At 49.5% G+C, this 21,391-nt stretch overlaps 1 protein-coding gene across 1 annotated transcript in view; it reads left to right on the top strand.

The window, feature by feature from the left end:
• The window catches only part of LOC119936639 (collagen alpha-1(III) chain-like), a 112,912-nt gene extending 105,240 nt beyond the window's left edge, over positions 1-7,672 (top strand). The window contains exon 12 of the mRNA XM_038756096.1: positions 7,490-7,672. The gene's annotated coding sequence lies outside the window, so the exon portion shown is untranslated. The remainder of the gene's footprint in view (positions 1-7,489) is intronic.
• Positions 7,673-21,391: the final 13,719 nt, after the last annotated feature.

Genomic DNA, 21,391 nt, shown 5'->3' with positions numbered 1-21,391 from the left:
GCGCTTAGAACAGTGCTTTGCACATAGTAAGCGCTTAATAAATGCCAATTATTATTATTATTATTATTAATGTACTCCCAAAGCTCTTAGTACAGTGTTCTGCATTTAGTAAGTGTTCGATAAATACCATTGATTGATTGATTGGGAGCGAGCAGAGCCCGGATTCTAATCCCAGCTCCGCCAACTTGCCCACTGAGGTCCATGGCCATAGAGAAGCAGCGGGCTTTGGAGTCAGTGGTCATGGGTTCAAATCCTGGCTCCACCAATTGCCAGCTGTGTGACCTTGGGCAAGTCACTTAACTTCTCTGTGCCTCAGTTACCTCATCTGTAAAATGGGGATTGACTGTGAGCCCCCTGTGGGGCAACCTGATCACCTTGTATCCCCCCAGCGCTTAGAACAGTGCTTTGCACATAGTAAGCGCTTAATAAATGCCATTATCATTATTATTGTTATTATTATTATTATTATTATGGGCAAGTCACTTCCCCAGTCTGCCCCTCTGTAAAATGGGGAATCGGTCTTCCCTCTCCCCTTTTGACTAAAAGCTCCCTGTGGAGTAGGGGCAACACGCGCGAGGGCTTCTTTTTGAGCATAGCTGGGCCTTCCACTTTCCAAGCCTGCCCAGAGGCCACGAGCACTGAATTCAACACTGCGGTAGATACAAGTTATAGAGAAGCAGCGTGGCAGCCTAGTGGAGAGAGCATGGCCCTGGGAGTCAGAAGGACCCGGGTTCTAATCCCGTATCCACCACTTGTCTGCTGTGTCACCTTGGACAGGTCACTTCACTTCTTTGCCTCAGTTACCTCATCTGTAAATTGGGGATTAAGACTGTGAGCTCCTTGTGGGACGTGGACTGTGTCCAACCTGATTAGCCTGTATCTACTCCAGCACTTTAGTGCAGTGCCTGGTCCGTAGTAAGCGCTTAACAAATACCATTTTTTAAAAAAAGTCTCTCTCCACATGGGGCTCACAGTCTAAGTAGAAGGGGAAAGAGGAATTGAATCTCCATTTTGCAGATGAGGAAACCGAGACATTGAGAAATGAAGTGAATTGCCCAAGGTCACATAGGGAAATGTGACTCATCCAAGGTCACACCGCAGATGGGTGGGGGAGCCAGGATCAGAATCCAGGACCTCTGAACGCCAGGCCCGGGCTCTTTCCACTAGGAACACGCTGCTTCTCCGCTTCACCACCTTCTTCTCCTTCCCTCCCAAATCCTCTCGTGAGCAGAGACAGCCGGGGGAGACGCAATCACCGGGGAAGCCAGGGGGCCAGCAGTTGGTGTTCGTTTCGGCGAACGTTCTGTCCCAGACAAAAGGAAGCGGCAAAATAATAGCAAGAGCCGGGGTAACCTTCAAACCACAGACCCTCCCGAAGGCGGAAGGAAATCAGATCCGGATAAACTGGTGATTCGAAGAAGCGAGGCCCAATCAATCAATCAATCAATCAATCGTATTTATTGAGCGCTTACTATGTGCAGAGCACTGTACTAAGCGCTTGGGAAGTACAAATTGGCAACACATAGAGACAGTCCCTACCCAACAGTGGGCTCACAGTCTAAAAGGGGGAGACAGAGAACAGAACCAAACATACCAACAAAATAAAATAAATAGGATAGAAATGTACAAGTAAAATAAATAAATAAATAAATAAATAGAGTAATAAATATGTACAACCATATATACATATATACAGGTACATATACAGGCCCAGAACAGGAGCCGCCCGCGTGAATTCAGAATGCGTTGGCTTCTGGGGATTAAGATGGGGATTAAGACTGTGAGCCCCCCGTGGGACAACCTGATCGCTTGTAACCTCCCCAGCGCTTAGATCAGTGCACGTAGTAAGTGCTTAATAAATACCATTATTATTATTATTATTATTGGCTCCCAATGCCGTCTAAGACGGCTCCGTCTCTCAGCCAACAGGCTGATGTTCTACAAGATGGATTCGGATCCAAACCCAGCCAGTGGTCTGCTAGACTCGTGTTGGGAGAGAGGAGGCTGACGAGAAGTGGCATGGCCTAATGGAAAGATGCTGGGCTTGGGAGTCGGAGGACTTGGGTTCTAATCCTGGCTCTGCTACCGTGACTGTTGCGTGGCCTTGGACAAGTCACTTCTCTAGGCCTCAGTCTCTTTGTTTGTCACATGGGAACTCGATATCTTTTTTTTATAGTGTCTGTTAAGCACTTAACCATGTGCCGAGCACTGTTCTAAGCACCGGGGCAGGATCATAGTCCCTGTTCTGCAAGGGGCTCACAGTCCAGGCAGGAGGGAGTAGGATTGACTCCCCATTTTACAGAGGAGGAAGCTGAGGTCCAGAGAAGTGAAGATATTAGTGTCTGTCTCCCCATCTGCAAGCTTGTTGTCGGCAGGGAACGTGGTCTGTTATAGGAGAAGCAGCGTGGCTCAATGGAACAAGCGTGGGCTTTGGAGTCAGAGGTCATGGGTTCAAATCCCGGCTCTGCCAATTGTCAGCTGTGTGACTTTGGGCAAGTCACTTCACTTCTCTGGGCCTCAGTTACCTCATCTGTAAAATGGGGATTAAGACTGCCCCCCCGTGGGACAACCTGATCACCTTGTAACCTCCCCAGCGCTTAGAACAGTGCTTTGCACATAGTAAGCGCTTAATAAATGCCATCATTATTATTATTATTATATTGTTAGACTGTCCTCTCCAAAGTGCTGAGTACAGCGCTCTGCACCCAGTAAGCGCTCAGTAAACACGATCGATATACTGACCGACCGTCCGAGGCCCCACGGCGGACAAGTGGCGGAGCTGGGATTAGTAGCCAGGTCCTCTGGCTCCCAGGCTGGGCTCTTTCCGCTAGCCCGCGTTGCTTCCTGATACCAATAATACCATTATTGTTTCCTTACCCGCATCGAGTTGCCACAGTGCTCTTTATGGGGTCGACCCGGCCCCGAAGTTCTTTTTAACAATTCCGCTCAGGTCCCCAGAATAGCGCTCGCCGACAGGGCTGCGTTTCAAGCCCGGCAAAGCCGACCCCTTCAGAACGGCCTTCCGGCAGATCACGCTCACTCTGGGAAATACTCAGAGATAACGGGGGGCCGGCGGGGATCGGGCGTTTCCTGATTAATTTCCGTCTACCCCAGTGCCTGGCACAGTGCTTGACGCACAGTAAGCGCCGAACGAAGACCTCGGTCATTATTTCCTTTTGCACCCTGGGATGTAGACGCTTAAGGGCAGAATGACACGGTCTCTCTTTGCATTTCAACGCATAAGGCCAGTTCATTCAACTGGGAATATTCGGTGGGGAAGTCCTCTGGCCAAATCCCATCTGTCCCCCTCCCCGGCTGCCGAGGCCTGCCGTCTCCTTTCAGCGCAGAAGGCTCTCGCCTCTCTCTGCGGTCTCTATGGCAACTTTAGAAGCGCTCTTTCTAAAGCCCGGGATACAATAAGGTACTTCAAGTGTTGGGAGGATTAGAGACTTTAGAACATGTTTAATTTTCTCTCTGGCTCAGCCCCCTTCCCTCTCTGTGTCTCTTTAGAGAGAGAACAAGAGGGCAAGGTGGATATTAGCTGGCTCTTGCTTTCATCTCCCGTGACACTTAAGCCTGCCTCTGCCCACCGAGATCTAGAATCAATCAGTCAATCGATAGCTGGTGTTTGTGGAGCGCTGACTGTGTGCGGGGCACCTTAGTAGGCGCTGAGGAGAGGAGCCCCTTCCTTCCTCTCCCCCTCGTCCCCCTCTCCATCCCCCCCATCTTACCTCCTTCCCTTCCCCACAGCACCTGTATATATGTTTGTACATATTTATTACTCTATTTACTTTACCTGTACATATCTATTCTATTTATTTTATTTTGTTAGTATGGTTGGTTTTGTTCTCTGTCTCCCCCTTTTAGACTGTGAGCCCACTGTTGGGTAGGGACTGTGTCTATATGTTGCCAACTTGTACGTTCCAAGCACTTAGTACAGTGCTCTGCACACAGTAAGCGCTCAATAAATACGATTGATCGATTGATTGACAGTACAGCAGAGCTGGTAGGCCCGTTCCCTGCCCGCAAGGAGCTGACAGTCTTCAAGGGGAGGCGGTACAGAGGGGGAGAGTCCCGCGTGTTCACGCTGCCGGCCTGAGTCGTGGCAGGGAGCCGAATGGCACTGGGTTTTTTTCGTCTTTCCACTCTCTGCCTTGAGTCTCCTGAGTCGCGATGGTAATAACTGTGGCATTCGTTAGGGCAGCAGCATCGCCTAATGAGTAGTGCCCGAGCCTGGGAACCAGAGGGACCTGGGTTCTAATCCCGGCTCTGCCGCCTGTCTGCTGCGTGATCTTGGGCAAGTCACTTCACTTCTCTGGGCCTCGGTTCCCTCATCTGTAAAATGGGGATTAATCAATCAATTGTAATTATTGAGCGCTTACTATGTGCAGAGCCCTGTACTAAGTGCTTGGGAGAGTACAAATTCAACAGAATTAGAAGACATCCCCTGCTTATAACCAACTTGTACATCCCAAGCGCTTAGTACAGTGCTCTGCACACAGTAAGCACTCAATAAATACGATTGAATGAAGGAATGAACAAGCTTACAGTCTAGAGGGGGAGACAGACATTAATATGACTAAATAAGTAGCTGATAATATATAATATAAAGATAGATTAAGATTGTGAGCCCCACATAGGACAGGGACTACGTCCAGCCTGATTTACTTATATCTACCCCAGCACTTAATACAGTGCCTGGCACATAGTAAGTGCTCAACAAATACCACAATTATTGTAATTACTATTATTATTCTGTCCGGCACGCTGCACCAGTGTGTCCCAAAGGGCCGTGCCCCATCTTCATTGATGGATCAGTTGATCCCTGGGCCAAAGAGCCTCCAATTCTGCAGGAAGAGGGAATCGGGATGGTGATTCGAATCCCCGGATGTTTGCCTGGCCCAGAGACGTCAGCCGGAATAAAACCCCTCTGAAAGTCACCCCCGTCCTCCTCGTTCCCCTCATCCCCCTCACCGGTGGTGGGAGCCCCAGCCCGACACCGGCGGATGGTGAGGACGGGGAACCCGGCCAGTCTACCTGCTTCCTCATGGTCTCACCCTCTCACGCTTTCCTCAACTCCCCCTCCTTGCCCCCCAGCCCCTTCCCCTGGGATCCCGGCCCTGTCCCGTCCGGTTCCCACCTCAAAACCCGGGATGGGGAGGGGAGGTTCTTCCGGACGTGAAATGACATGCAGCAAATATGTGGTGCCCGGGGGGCCGCCGGCCCGGCGGGAGACGGAATTTGGAATCCGTCTCTTCGTGCCTTAGCCGTGGAGGGCTCGGAGGGATTCTGTCAACTTCAGGGTCTTCTCGTAGTCAGGAATCATGTTCCGTTTAAAAAGCCGTTGGTCCTGACGTCGGCGGCGGGAAGATGGAAACGCTCGCTCTGCCGACCAGATTGATTTCCAGCAGCATCGGTGTGGACCCTGGCCCGGCCCCCACCCACCCAAATCCTCCCCCCAAATCACTTTGGCCCCACTCCCCGATTGATTGGGCTATTTCCTGAGCGCTTACTATGTGCAGAGCACAGTACTAAGCTCTTGGGAGAGTCCAATGTAACAGAGCTGGTAGACACGTTCCCCGTCCACAGGGAGCTTGCAGTCTAGGCGGGGAGACAGACGTTAATATAAATGAATCCCATCAGTCAATCAATGGTATTTATTGAGCGTTACTGTGTGCAGAGCACTGAGCTAAGCGTTTGGGAGAGCTGGTGGACGTGTCCACTGCTCATAAGGAGCTTTTACCTACTCTGGGCGAAACACTGGGTTGAGTAGAGATAAACAATTTGTACAATATTCTGGTTTCCCAGGCCCTCAGGAATTTATCCCTCTCCTCTTTCAGCCCTCTTGAATGCTTGAGTATTCACGTGCACTCGGTCGTTTGTTTTTTATGCCGTAAGCACTTACTCTGAGCCAAACCCCGTACTAAGCTCGGGCGTAGATACAAGATCGTCAGGTTGGACACGGACCCCGTCTCATGTGGGACTCACAATCGAAACAGGAGTTAATTCCCATTTTGCGAACGAGGAAACGGGCACAGAGCAGTTAAGTGACTTTCTGTTGTGGTATTTGTGAAGCGCTCACTATGCGGCAGGCACTGTACTGAGCCCTGGAGTAGGTACAGGCTAATCGGGTTGGACTCAGTCCCTGTCAATCAATCAATCAATCAATCGTATTTATTGAGCGCTTAGTGTGTGCAGAGCACTGTACTAAGCGCTTGGGAAGTACAAGTTGGCGGGGCTCACAGTCTCAATCTTCATTTTATAGATGAGGTAACCGGAACCCAGAGAAGTGAACAGACTTGCCCCAAATTCCACAACAGACAAGTGGCAGAGCTGGAACCCAGGTCCTTCTGATACCCAAGCCAGTGCTTTTTCCACTGCTCTTATATTTCTTATATTTCTAATATTTATATTTCTTATATTTCTGGAAAGAGCTTTCCAGTGCTCTTTCTTATATTTCCTCTCAGCCTTCATTCATTCAATCGTATTTATTGAGCGCTTACTGTGTGCAGAGCACTGTACTAAGCAGCCTTCCCTTAAGCCAAAGGCAGCCCCTTAAAATTGTCCCCGTCACCTGGGGTGGCATTGTGGCCTAGTGGAAGGAGCCCAGGTCCAGAAGTCCGAGGACCTGGGTTCTAATCCCAGCTCCACCATCTGTCTGCTGCATGACTTTGGGCAAGCAGAAAGCAGCGTGGCTCAGTGGAAAGAGCCCGGGCTTTGGAGTCAGAGGTCATGGGTTTGAATCCCGGCTCACCACATGTCTGCTGTGTGACCTTGGGCAAGTCACTTAACTTCTCTGAGCCTCAGTTACCTCATCTGTAAAATGGGGATTAAGACTGTGAGCCCCACGTGGGACAACCTGATCACTTTGTATCCCCCCAAGCGCTTAGAACAGTGCTTTGCACATAGTAAGCGCTTAACAAATGCCAACATTATTATTATTATTATTTAACATTTATGGATCTCAGGTCCCTCATCGACAAAATAGGGATTCATTACCCGATCTCCCTCCACTTAACCGTGGTGGCTTGTTAGCATCACGTAGGTCCTGATGAACTTGTATCTTCCTCAGCGTTCAGTTCGGGGCTTGGCACATTGTAAGCTGTTAACAAATTCCACAGTAATTGTTATTCCTTAAGCCAGAGCCAACCTCATCGTCGTCATCAGTCGTCATCAATCGTATTTATTGAGCGCTTACTATGTGCAGAGCACTGTACTAAGCACTTGGGAAGTACAAATTGGCAACGTATAGAGACAGTCCCTACCCAACAGTGGGCTCACAGTCTAAAAGCGGGAGACATCCCAACTCTCCCCGCTGCCCCGGTTTGCAAAACTTCCGACCAGTCTTGGAGCATGTTCTGCACACAGACACCCACCCACCCACCATGTGCCCCCAACCCCCAATCCTTCCCAACGTTTCCCATCCTTCTCTCGACTTCCCGTCGTGGACCAATCCCGTTGCGGAAATTCCCTTAACTCCGCCCGTCAGTCCTGACCCAGTGGGCCATCTTTGCCATCCGCAATCTGACGGAGCAGAACAGCCGAAACCAGGAGTTCATAGCCAGAATGGAGCGGCAAGGCTTGGCCGATCCGGCCCTGCTCAGGAGCGTGGGGCTGAGCGTGGAGGAACGGGACGGCCGACTGACCCTGCGGAGCGCTACGCGAGACGGAGAGCCCTGAACCGGTAAGGAGCCAGGGGCCGGCGGGAACGGTGCTCCACACACAGTGCTCACGGTACATACAGCACCGATTCAGAGCGTTCCCCTCATTTCAAAAAAGTGGCTCGTAAAGAGGCCTACAGAGAAACTGTCAGTCAATCATACTTACTGAGCGTTTACTGAGAGCACTGTACCAAGGGCTTGGGAGAGTACATTCATTCATTCATTCAGTCGTATTTATTGAGCGCTTACTGTGTGCGGAGCACTGTACTAAGCGCTTGGGAAGTACAAGCCGGCAACACATAGAGACGGTCCCTACCCAACAGTGGGCTCACAGTCTAGAAGGGGGAGACAGAGAACAAAACAACAATATAACCGTAAGCAGACACATTCCCTGGCCACAACGAGGTTACAGTCTAGTGGGGTAGACAGATGTTAACATAAATAAATGACCGATCTGGACATAGTAATAATAATCATGGTATTTGTTAAACACTTTCTGCCAAGTACTGTTCTAAGCGCTGGGATCGATACAAGGTTATCAGGTTGACCCACGTGGGGCTCACAGTCTTGATCCCCATTTGACAGATGAGGTAACTGAGGCGCAGAGAAGCGAAGTGACGTGGCCAAAGTCACACAGCTGGCAAGTGGCAGAGTCCGGGTTAGAACCCACGACCTCCGGCTCCCAAGCCCGGGCTCTTTCCAGTAAGCCACGCTGGACATAAGTGCCGAGGGACTGGGAAGGGAGATGAATAAAGGGAGTGAGTCAGGGTGATGCAGAAAGGATTGAGAGAAGAAGAAAGGAGAGCTCAGTCAGGGAAGGCCTCTTGGAGGTGGTGGGCCTTCATAGTTTTGCCTAGTGGAAAGTGCAGAAGACTGGGAGTCGAGAGACCCAGGTTCGAGGGCCAGCTCTACCACAGGCTTACTGTGTGATCTCGAGTCAGTCACTTAACCTCTCTGGGCCTCACCTTCCTCATCCGTAAAACAGGGTTAAGATAGGCCATAAACCGCCTGTGGGGCAGGGACTGTACCCAGTCTCCTAACCTTGTGTCTATCCCGGCGCTCAGCACGCAGCACGTGCTTAATAAATGCCATAATTATTGTAATTGCTATTACACATTTCCCTGTTTGTCCTGAGGGTTTATTTGCGGAAGGTATAACGTTGAGAACAAATTGGCTGTAAATTGCGTGGGTTTTTCATAATCCTGGATGAGAGAGGAAAAATCAGAGGTGTTGGAAAGCCCAAGGAGGCTTAGCAACAGTAGTAGAGGTAGTAGTAGTATTTATTGAGCAGCCTCCTGATGCAGTGCACTGTACTGAGTGCTTGGGAATTCAAAGCAGAGAAGCAAGGTATTCCCTGCCCCCAAGGAACTTACGCTCGTCAAGAGGGAGACAAATAAAAATATTAAACTGACTATCCAAGGTACTTAAGGGAATGTACAGTTTTTCAGGTTTAGTTGGATCCAAGGAAAGAGAAGTTACTTTTGTGAAGGAAAAAGTGATCCCACCCCAGAGTAATTTTGAATCAGTCCTTGGTTTGATTGCCCCCTTGTTTTGTGGTATTTGTTAAGCACTTACTATGTGCCAGGTACTGTGGTAAGCTGTAGGTACAGAGAAGCAGCGTGGCTCAGTGGAAAGAGCACAGGCTTTGGAGTCAGAGGTGTGGGTTCAAATCCCGGCTCCACCAATTCATCATCATCAATCGTATTTATTGAGCGCTTACTATGTGCAGAGCACTGTACTAAGCGCTTGGGAAGTACAAATTGGCAACACATAGAGACAGTCCCTACCCAACAGTGGGCTCAGAGTCTAAAAGACTAAAAGACAATTGTCAACTGTGTGACTTTGGGCAAGTCATTTAACTTCTCTGGGCCTCAGTTACCTCATCTGTAAAATGGGGGTTAAGACTGTGAGCCTCCCCGGGACAACCTGATCACCTTGTAATCTCCCCAGTGCTTAGAACAGTGCTTTGCACATAGTAAGCGCTTCATAAATGCCATCATTATTATTATTACAAGTTAATCAGGTTGGACACATCCCCTGTCCCACAAGGGGCTCACAGTTTTAATTCCCATTATACAGATGAGGGAACTGAGGTACAGGGAAGTCAAGTGACTTGCCCAGCAGACAAACAGCAGAGCTGGTATTAAAACCCAGATCCTTCTAACGCCCGGGCCCGTGCTCTATCTACTAAGCCAACGTATCGTTCAGCTTAATTTCCAGAGATGAAGCTGCATGGCCTAGTGGAAAGGCCAAAGGCCTGAGAGCCTGAGGGTTCTACCTCCTACTCTGTGAGACCTTGGGCAAATCACTTCACTTCTCTGTGTCTCAGTTCCCTCATCTGTAAAATGGGGATTAAATATCCATTTCCCCTCCTACTTAGACCCTGAGCGCCATGTAAGACAGGGACTGTGTCCAACTTTACTAACCGGTACCTCTCTTAGAACAGTGCTTAGCGCACAGTAAGAGTCTAACAAATGCCATAATAATACTGATATTTCAAATTGAATTATATGTTCTAAATAATTTGTTTCTTCGTTAATGTCTTTTTCCCCATCTAAACTGTAAACTTGTCATGGACAGGGGACTCATCTGCTAATTCGGTTGTATTGTACTCTCCCAAGCACTTAATGCAGTGCTCTGCACATAGTAAGCGATTAACAAATACCATAATACTAACGATGATATTTCAAATTAAATTACATATTCTAATTTATTTATATTAATGCCTGTCTCCCCCTCCAAATTGTAAGCTGGTTACGGGCAGTGAACGAGCCTGCCTGCTAATTCTGTCATATCGGTCTCTCCCAGCGCTTTGGCACAGCACTCTGCCCATAGTAATAATAATAATAATAATAATGCTAGCATTTGTTCAGTCATTCATTCAATCGTATTTATTGAGCGCTTACTGTATGCAGAGCACTGTACTAAGCGCTTGGGAAGTACAAATCGTCAACATATAGAGACGGTGACTACGTTCCAAGCACTGTTGTAAGCACTGGGGAAGATACAAGGTAATCGAGGTTGTCCCAGGTGGGGCTCACAGTCTTAATCCCCATTTCACAGATGCCCAGAGAAGTTAAGTGATGCGCCCAAAGTCACACAGATGATAAGTGGCGGAGCTGGGATTAGAACCCGTGACCTCTGACTCCCAAGCCCGGGCTCTTTCCACTAAGCCACACTGCTTCTCATAGCCACGCTCAATAAGTGCCACTGATCGATGGGATCGATTCAGACGCACCCGTTGGCCATAACCAGTTTTTTTTTTCGGTTTGGGGGGTGTCATTTCAGCGAATGGAAACCCTCGTCCGCAGCTGGAACGAGACACCGGTTTGGAGAGGCAGCGAGCCAGGCTCCCGCAAAGCGACCCCCACGGGATGCATTCAAAGAGCTCCCCCCAATTCAGATTCACGGACATTTGTTCTCCGGTGAGATAAAGCCAAACCCAGATGGAATGAGGGAGAGGGGAGGGGCTCAACCGTCCCCTCTTCCACAGATTAAAAGTATTTTACCAATCCGGATCTTGCAGACGGCGAATGGAGACAGGGCGCCGCAGCCATTGTGGCCAGAGAAAATAAATTCTTCCGTCGAAGGGCCGTGTCTCCGGCGGGCTGGTCCCTCTGGACTACGCCTCAGCCCGCTTTCCTTTCTTCCTCGGCCGGGGGTGGGGGGCGGGGGACGGGGGCGAGGGGATTCAGAAGCCCAGCATGTGGTTGGAGAAGCCCTTTCTCACTGTGATTAATTCAAGCCGTTTCTCTTCAGCCTCCCTGCCTTTCCAAAACCTCGACCAAACTCGAGTCTGGTTAATGAACCGGAGAGAGGTAAAAGAAAAGGTGGCCCCGCCTCTCCTTTTGGGGGTTCTGGGTGCGAGGGCCCTGGAGCATCACTCCCGGGAACGAAGGCGGGGGCCCAGGGAAAACCGGCCTGGCTCCTCCCGGTCCGGCCCGAGGAAACCCTACCCCGGCCCGGGCCGGCTTATGGAGCTGAGCTGGCCCGAGCCTCTGGGGTGGAGAGTTGGCAGGTGGCTTCAGTCAGTTAGTGAGTGTATTTATTGAGCGCTTACGGTGTGCAGAACACTGGACTGAGCGCTTGGGAGAGGACAATAGAACAATAAACAGACACTTTGCCTGCGCACAATGAGCTGACAGTCTAGACGGAGAGACAGACAAAAGATAAATCAGTGACAGGGATATTAGGTGCTGTGGGGCTGGGATGGGGAACGAATAAAGGGAGCCAGTCAGGGCGACGCAGAAGAAAGAGGGAGAAGAGGAAAGGAGGGCTTAGTCAGGAAAGGTCTCTTGGAGGAGATGGGCCTCCAATAAGGCTTGGAAGTGGGGGAGAGTCACTGTTGGTCTTATAGGAGGATATTAGTAACCCTCTGCTGGAGCCAGCTTACGGAGTAGGAGCTGGCCCCAGCCTCTCGGCGGGAGAGTCGGCAGGTGGCCTCCACTCATCTGACTCATCCCCAGGCTCCTGTACCCTCAGGAAGGCCCCGGAGTCTTCCTGGGGAGGTCTCGCTGCCGACCCCCAACCCACATCCTGCCTCTGGCCTGGAACTCCCTCCCTCCTCATATCTGATAGACGATAATTCTTCCCCCTTCCAAACCTTATTGAAGGCCCATCTCCTCCAAGAGGCCTTCCCTGACTAAGCCCTCCTCGTCTCTTCTCCTTATGCATTGCCCTGCCTCGCTCCCTTTATTCATCCCTCTTTCAACCCCACAGCACTTATGTCCATATCTGTAATTTTATTTATTTATGTTAAGGTCCGTCTCCCCCTCGTTGATGGGCAGGTAATGTGTCTGCTTATTGTTCTATTGTACTTTCCCAAGAGCTTTGTACCATGATCTGCCCACAATTAGTGCTCAGTAAGTACGACTGACTGACAGACATGTACCCCCAGGAGGAATCCGGTTCTGCCTCCATCTGAGGTTTTCTTTGTGACTATTTGGGGCACTTTTGCCAGTTTTGGGGAGGAGGGTTCCCTGGACTCCCAAACTCCAGAACTGGACAACCCTCAGCCACAGTCTCAGCATGCAGAGCATGGGTGGGCAAATGGACAAGACACTCGGGATTCCCTGTTGTCGCAGTCATGGACTCAGGACAGAATCCTGGACTCCTGACGTGAATTACAGTCAGGACAATCAATCTAAATTGAGCACTTTTTATTAATAGTAATTATAATAATAATGGCATTTGTTAAGTGCTTGCTGTATGCCAGGCACTGTACTACTCTCCCAAGTACTTAGTACAGTGCTTTGCACACAGTGAGTGCTCAGTAAATGCAGTTGAATGAATGAATGAGCACGTATTATGTGCAGAGCACTGTACTGAGTGCTTGGGAGAATACAACACAACAGAATTAGTGGACAACAGCAGGCTGTAGGAGTGTAGTGAGCAGCGAATGTGTCTACCAACTGTTGTACTCTCCCAAGCACTCCATACAGCGCTCTGCAAACAGTAAGCACTCAAGAAATACCATTGATCTATCTACTGACAACGACAGAATTAGCAGACAAGAATCGTGAAACTGGAACTGAAAGGTTTCCTTAAATAAGCTGGGTCCAGAATGACGGTAATCATGGAGCTGATTTAATGGATGAAGAATGAGGTAAGGAATTTATTGAGGATGAATGCGGTGAAATTTTATGGACACCAAAACACTAAAATATTCACTCTTCTCTTGCCCATTCATTTCTGTCGAGAAGAAAACCAAGCAACCCAAAGTAGTCGCAGACCCAAGTATCTTGTCTGAACAATTTCCACCACCAAAGGCAGTCCCTAATACGAAAAGGATTTGTAAGGAAGGCTGTAAGGGACGAGAAGGTATCTTTTCCCTCCGTGAAGTCACAGTCCTGGTTCAATTCCGTTTAGGAATATCCTTTCAGAAGAGAGAAGGGCTTCGGAATGTGAAGGCGAATGCGTAAACCGCAAACCCCCCCGAAGTCCCGTATTGCTGAGGGTGCACAGCTAATGTTTTTTTTTTTATATATAACGTTTCCAGAAATTTTTTGCTTCCGGCAAAAAAAATGAAAACGCCAAGAATCTCCTCTCTTGCCTGGGATGCCGAGAGTTAAAATCCACCCCCCTATAACCAGTCCGGGTCAGAGTGGAGTTGAAGAAAACCCAGCGTGGGGGAGGACTTCTTTTCCTATTAACGAGTTTGAAATAGACGCTTTTTTCCCCTTCAGTGGTTGCGAGCTCACCAATGAAATACGCACACACACACACACACACACATGCACACAGACACACACAGAAGCAAAGGCCATATACTAACAAACACAAATCGAGAGAAGGGAGTTTTGTGGGAAATCAGAAGGGAGTAATCATTCTGTGTTTTCTAAATACGACGTGCGGGACCTCCACAATGAAAACACGCTGATTACTGTATTGTGTCTGGCTTTGATTCTCCCTGATAGATTAATCCTTGGAAGACACAACAGCTTCCCTGTCTTCCCCCCGCCCCACACCCCTCCATCCCCACCAGCGTCCGGGAAACCCGCTTTACATGCCAGGGGATTAAAACAGCGCCCTAATCAGTGAGAGAGAGAAAAAGAGAGAGGGGGAGAAAGAAAAAAAAAATAAATAAAGCCAGCATCATTGAATTTGTAAAGAGGCTGCCTAAAGTCCAGTGACCATTTTATCGCTTTCAAGGGTTCACAGACAAAGCCCTTGGACTGGGTTTTTGTCTCCCCCGTCCTCAAAGCAACTGGCAAGCGCGGGATGTGGTTTTCCAGTGTAATGAGTGGGAGTGTTTGGAAAAGGGGGTTTCGAGGTGCAGTCCTCGGGCCCTGCCGCCTGTCTCTACACCTCGGCCCTATCGCCGCGTCCTTGAGGCTAATCAAAACAGCCTTTGAAGAGCTCCTATTAAAATGTCTTATTTATTCAGCAACGCGGCCACACACCTCCCCCTGCCAAAGCATATTTGGATCGTGAGTCGTTGTCGGGGTGGGGGGGGAGGCTATTGTGAGGAGACCGTGGGCCCATGTGGTCCTCCCGGAGAAAATTGAATCCGCACCTGCCCCTCCGACTGCTGTCCAGGGTTCTGACGGTGTGACCCACACGATTCTCTTGGAAACGACAAACAGATGTGATATTATTTGCACTGGGAGCCTGGAGTGTTTTCCTCTCCCGTTCTTTGTGCTTGGAAAACGAGTCTCTCCCCACCACCCCCTTTCCCATTCATGCCAGCTCTCTGGAGTTGGCTTCCCAGGGCAAGGAGAATCGTAGCCAGTAAGCTCATCGTCTCTCGACTGCGAGCTTGTTGAAAATAATGGTGCTTGTAGAGCACTTGTTATGTGCCAAACACTGGCCTGGAATGCCCTCCCTCTGCCCATCCGCCAAGCTAGCTCTCTTCCTCCCTTCAAGGCCCTACTGAGAGCTCACCTCCTCCAGGAGGCCTTCCCAGACTGAGCCCCTTCCTTCCTCTCCCCCTCGTCATCCCCCCATCTTACCTCCTTCCCTTCCCCACAGCACCTGTATATATGTATATATGTTTGTACATATTTATTACTCTTTATTTTACTTGTACATATCTATTCTATTTATTTTATTTTGTTAGTATGTTTGGTTTTGTCCTCTGTCTCCCCCTTCTAGACTGTGAGCCCACTGTTGGGTAGGGACCGTCTCTATATTTTGCCAACTTGTTCTTCCCAAGCGCTTAGTACAGTGCTCTGCACACAGTAAGCACTCAATAAATACGATTGATTGATTGATTGAAGCACTGGTCTGAGTCCTGGAGTAGATACAAGCTAATCAGGTTGGGTACACGGAGTCCCAGGTGGGGTTCACGGTCCTAATCCCCATTTTACAGCCGAGGGAACTGAGGCTCAATGAAGGGAAATGGCTTGAACAAGGTCACATAGCAGGCGTGTGGTGGGGTCACGATTAGAACTCAGGGTCTTCTGACTCGCAGGCCCAAGTTCTAGCCACTTAACCTCACTGCGTCGTGGGTGGGGGGTGGGTCTGCCAACTGCCGTATTGGACTTTCCCAAGCGCTTAGTACAGTGTTCTGCACACAGTAAGCGTTCAACAAATACCATTGATGATGCCGAGAAGGCAGGCGGATTTGGGGGCACTGGGGACGAAGGGAAAATCCTTCTGCCACCGGCTTGACGGGTGGCCTTGATGGGCAGGCAGACTAACGCACTCATCGAGTCGGTGTGATCCTGCAAGATGGGCCGCTACCCAGATGTTTCCCTGAAATGTCGATTGCGGTGTTGCCGCAACAACCGCGGAATCAGAGGCCGCTCATCTCTACGGGTTTCTGGAGTTGGTCTCGCTGGAAATCTAGGTGGAAATTTTATTTCGAGCCAAGCCACGTGGGACTCGGCGGCTGGCATTCTACCCACACCTCTGTCAGCCATAAATGTCCACCTCTTTGTTCGTCCTCTGCGTGAGGAAGAAAGTAAGACGAGCCCAGCAGCGCTGGTGTTGAGGCGTGCCGCCCCTTGGATGTTATTTGTGCATTTGTAGCGGATCGTCAGTTAGTGACATGATCATTCAAATCTGCTGTGAGCTAGTCAAGGGGAGAACATAAGCCGTGCCACTCCTCGCTCAAGGCAGTGGGCCATCCGGCCCGGCACTTGGTCTACAATAAGGCCCCTCTTCCTTAGGGGCAGACCATCCAACACCCCTGACTCTTTCCTCTCTGTCCCTGTCTCTCACCCAATGACCCAGCGTGGGCCGCCCCACACCCACGACTGTCCCCTCTCCATCCTTGATTCTCCTCCCGGTGACCCAGCACGGACCATCCCACACCCCTGAGTCTCCCCCGGCGACCCAGCACAGACATCCAACACCCCTGACTCTTCTCCAGTAGCCCATCATCGACCCATCCAACATCCCTAATTTTTCCCTTGCCATCCCTGACTCCTTCGGGGACTCAACTCAGACAATCCTACACCCCTTACTCTCCCCCAGTGACCCAGCACGAACCATCCAACACCCCTGACTCTCTCTCCTCTCCATTCCTGACTCCCGGTGATCCAGCACGGACCATCCAACGGCCTGACTCTCCCCAAGTGACCCAGCTCAGACCATCCAATACCCCAGACTCCCCACAGTGACCCAGCACAGACCATCCAACAACCCCTGACTCTCTCTCCTCCTTCCCTGACCTTACCTCTATTAACCCATTATGAATCACTCATCCATAAACGTACCCACCCCCTTCTGGATCCTGCTGATAGTTTCTGCCGGCGCAACTTCTCCTGGTAACGAATTCAATACACTTCCCACCCTCTGGGCAGAGAAGGGTTTCCTTTCGTTTGTTTGGAATCATAAAAGCTGTCTAAGACCATTTGAACAAAGCTGAGTCTTCTGTGGTTGTCGGGGGAGGGACACCAGGCTTAGTGAAGGTCATGGAAAAAGTGTCCTGTTGAAAGACTCCAAACCAGCAGGTTACAGAAGGAATGAGTCAGGAACTCCAAAGTTGACAAGCGCAGGTTGGCAGTGAGAACGATTTTAATTCTAAACCCTGGTCCTCTCGGTATGGAATGATGGGAGAATCTGGTTGGGGTGTTTTATCCCTAAATGAGATGTCATAGGTACGATGTGCTGCTTCACCGCTCTGTTTCCAAGGAGTTTTTTGTTTGTTTTAGGGTTTTTTTGTTTGTTTTTTCTTTTTGCTTATGGTGTTGTTAAGCACTTACGATATGCTAGGCATTGTACTAAGCAGTGGAGTAGATACCAGTTAATCAGGTTGGAAACAATCCCTGTCCGAGATGGGGCTCACAGTCGTCATCCCCATTTTACACATGGGGTAACTGAGGTGCAGGGAAATTCAGTGACTCACCCGAGGTCACCCAGCAGCAGACAAGTGGCAGCATGGTGTAGTGAGAATCAGCATGTTGTGGTGGATAGTGCACCTGCCTGGGAGTCAGAAGGTCGTGGGTTCTAATTCGCGCTCCGCCACTTGTCTGCTTTGTGACCTTGGGCAACTCACTTCACTTCTCTGGGCCTCAGTTCCCTCATTTGTCAAATGGGGATGAAGACTGTGAGCCCCATGTGGGACAGGGACTGTCCAACCCGATTCGCTTATAAAAATAACAACAATAATAATGGTATTTGTTAAGCGTTTACTATGTGCCAGGCATGTACTAAGGGCTGGGGTGGATCTGGGCCTCAGTTCCCTCATCTGTCAAATGGGAATGAAGACTGTGAGCCCCATGTGGGACGGGGACTGTCCAACCCGATTCACTTATAAAAATAACAATAATCAATCAATCAATCAATCAATCGTATTTATTGAGTGCGTACTGTGTGCAGAACACTGTACTAAGCGCTTGGGAAGTACAAGTTGGCAACATATAGAGACGGTCCCTACCCAACAGTGGGCTCACAGTCTAGAAATAAAAATGGTATTTGTTAAGCGCTTACTATGTGCCAGGCATGTACTAAGCGCTGGGATGGATACAAGCAAATCGGGTTTGCTGATTAGCTCGTATTTACCCCAGCGCTTAATACGGTGGCTGGCACAAAGTGCTTAACAAACACAAAAAATAATTCAATGGCCATAGTCTCGATGTTTCTATCTGCCAGAGAAATGGAACGAATAAATTATCTGCACAGCGACCGTGCTTACGAAGCGCTTAACCGCGTCAGGCCCTGTGCTAAGCGCTGTGGCAAATCCCAGCCCACCAGCTCAGAGCCAGCCCCTGCCCCGCATATTGGAAACACAGTCCACTTCATAACCCAGAAGGAGCAGAGGTATGCGGCCCGCGGAAAATGACCGCCGCGCACAAAGCACTTCTGGAACTGGACCTTTCATAAATTCACAGGAGGCTTTGAATAGCTTCAGTGAACTTAATCCATTCCCTTTTTGTCCGATTTGGGGAGGGAGGGGGACACCGCTGTGGGGAGCTGAAGGGGAGGAGAGGGACTCCGGGCTTCCTCCCTTATTGTCTGACTCCCCCGTGGTTACCGGCGGCAGTCGGAGAATCTGTCCAGGAGACTGAAACTGCCTCTCAGCCCCCCCACCCCAACACACACTTGCACAAACACACACACAGAATAGTAAATATGTACACGCTACATCTAGAGGGGAGACTCTTAGGCTGGGAATCCCGTGTGGGCCAGGACTGGGTCCAATCTTGTTTCAACTGCAGCGCCGGGCACAGAGTAAGTGCTCAATAATTATTCATCCCTTCATTCAATCAATCGTATATATTGAGCTCTTACAGTGTGCAAAGCACTATACTAAGTGCTTGGACAGTATAACAGTAAACAGACACATTCCCTGCCCACAACAAGTTTACAGACTAGAGGGAGAGACAGACATTAAATAGATACATGACAGATATAGACACAAGTGCTGTGGGGCTGGATGGGGGGATGAAACTAAAGGGAGCAAGTCACACACAAACACACTGCCGGGCAGTGATGAACCAATAATGCCTTTAGAATGATCCTGCACCTCGATCTTTCTCACTGGACTTCGATCTCATAATTAATAATGGCATTTATCAAGCACTTACTATGTGCAAAGCACTGTTCTAAGCGCTGGGGAGGTTACAGGGTGATCGGGTTGCCCCATGGGGGGCTCACAGTCTTAATCCCCATTTTACAGATGAGGGAACCGAGGCCCAGAGAAGCGAAGTGACTTGCCCAAAGTCACGCAGCTGACAAGTGGCGGAGCCGGGATTTGAACCCATGGCCTCTGACTCTCAAGCCCGGGCTCATTCCACTGAGCCACGCTGCTTCTCTATCTGTCTCACCGTCAACTGCCTCTGGCCTGGAATACCCTCCCTCATCCTACAGACCATGACTCTCCTCCCAACTGCAAAGCCTTATTGAAGGCCCACCTCCTCCAAGAGGCCTTCCCTGACTAAGCCCTCCTTTCCTCTTCTCCCGCTCCCTTCTGTGTCACCTTGACTTGCTCCCTTTAGTTTCATCCCCCCCATCCAGCCCCACAGCACTTGCGTCCATATCTGTCATGTATTTATTTATATTAATGTCTGTCTCTCCCTCTAGGCTGTAAGCTTGTAGTGGGCAGGAAATGTGTCTGTTTACTGTTATACTGTCCAAGCACTCAGTATAGTGCTTTGCATACTGTAAGAGCTCAATATATACGATTGAATGAATGAATGGATGAATAATTATTGAGCACTTACTCTGTGCCCGGCGCTGCGGTTGAAGCAAGCTAATCAGATTGGATCCAGTCCTGGCCCACACGGGACTCCCAGCCTAAGAGTCTCCCCTCTAGATGTAGCTTGTACATATTTACTATTCTATTTATTTTATTTTGTTAATATGTTCTGTTTTGTTGTCTGTCTCCCCCTTCTAGACTGTGAGCCCGCTGTTGGGTAGGGACCGTCTCTATATGTTGCCAACTTGTACTTCCCAAGTGCTTAGTCCAGTGCTCTGCACACAGTAGGCGCTCAATAAATACGATTGAACGAATGAATGAATGATTGAGAAGTAGTGTGACCTAGGGGAAAGAGCTCGGGCCCGAGTCAGAAGACCTGGGTTCCAATTCTGGCTCTGCCACTTGTCTGCTGTGTGACCACGCACAAGTCATATGTTGCCAATTTGTACTTCCCAAGCGCTTAGTACAGTGCTCTGCACATAGTAAGCGCTCAATAAATACGATTGATGATGATGATGATGATTTCACTTCTCTGGGCTTCAGTTCCCTCATCTACAGAATGGGGATTCAATGCCTGGTCTCCCTCCTATTTAGACTGTGAGCCCCATGTGGGAACTGATTATTGTCTATCTACCCCAGTGTTTAATACAGTGCTTGACACATAGCAAGCGCTTTAAAAATGCTATTATTATTGGTGTTGTTGCCGATATTATTATAAGCTCTTTGAGGTCAGGGAACGTGTACGTGTAGTACTCTCCCGAGCGCTTGGTCCAGTGCTGTGCACACAGTAAAAGCTCAATAAATACCATGGATTCAGAGCAGGTGTTTTTATCCCCATTTTACAGATAAGGCCCAGAGGGATTACTTGATTCGCCCAGAGCCACCCAGCAGAGGCCAGAGCCTCATCTATGACATGAACCGGAGCTGTAGATGCCATAGACCACTGCCTTCCTGACGGGGCCCCGGATGCCGGGTGGGCGCGGAACCCGATGGGGAATAAATGTTCCTCTTTCTAAAGACCCTTCTTGGGCCCTGAGCAACTTGTTGCCAACTTGTACTTCCCGAGCGCTTAGTACAGTGCTCTGCACACAGTAAGCGCTCAATAAATACGATTGAATGAATGAATGAATGAATGAACTAGAAACTGCTGTTCTGAAGAATCTGGAGCCTCCAGCGGGGCTTGGGAGTTATTTTAGCTGTTTTCCCCTATACAGTGCTAAGCGCTTAGTACAATGATCTGCACACAGTAAGCGCTCAATAAATACGATTGATTGATTAGAATGTAGGCTTCTGGAGGGCAGGGAAAGTCTCTAATAATGATGACGATGATGATGGTATTTCTTAAGCGGATAGTATCCGTCAAGCACTGTTCTAAGCACTGGGATAGATACAAGCTAATCAGGTTGGATACTTTGCCTGTCCCACGTGGAGCTCACAGTCTTCACCCCCCATTTTAAAGATGATGTAACTAGAGCCCAGAGAAGTGAAGTGACTTGCCAGGGTCACACAGCAGACAAGAGGCAAAGCTGGGATTAGAATCCAGGTCCTCTGATTTCCGGGTTCAGGCTCTTTCCACCAGGCCACACTGCTTCTCACCCGCTTCTCACCATGGTTTTTCCACCTGCTGTTGTCCCCTATGGCTCTG

This window comes from Tachyglossus aculeatus, chromosome 14 (assembly GCF_015852505.1).
Source record: "Tachyglossus aculeatus isolate mTacAcu1 chromosome 14, mTacAcu1.pri, whole genome shotgun sequence".
In the NCBI taxonomy this organism is placed as follows: Eukaryota; Metazoa; Chordata; class Mammalia; order Monotremata; family Tachyglossidae; genus Tachyglossus; species Tachyglossus aculeatus.
This window is presented reverse-complemented; position numbering and strand designations above follow the sequence as displayed.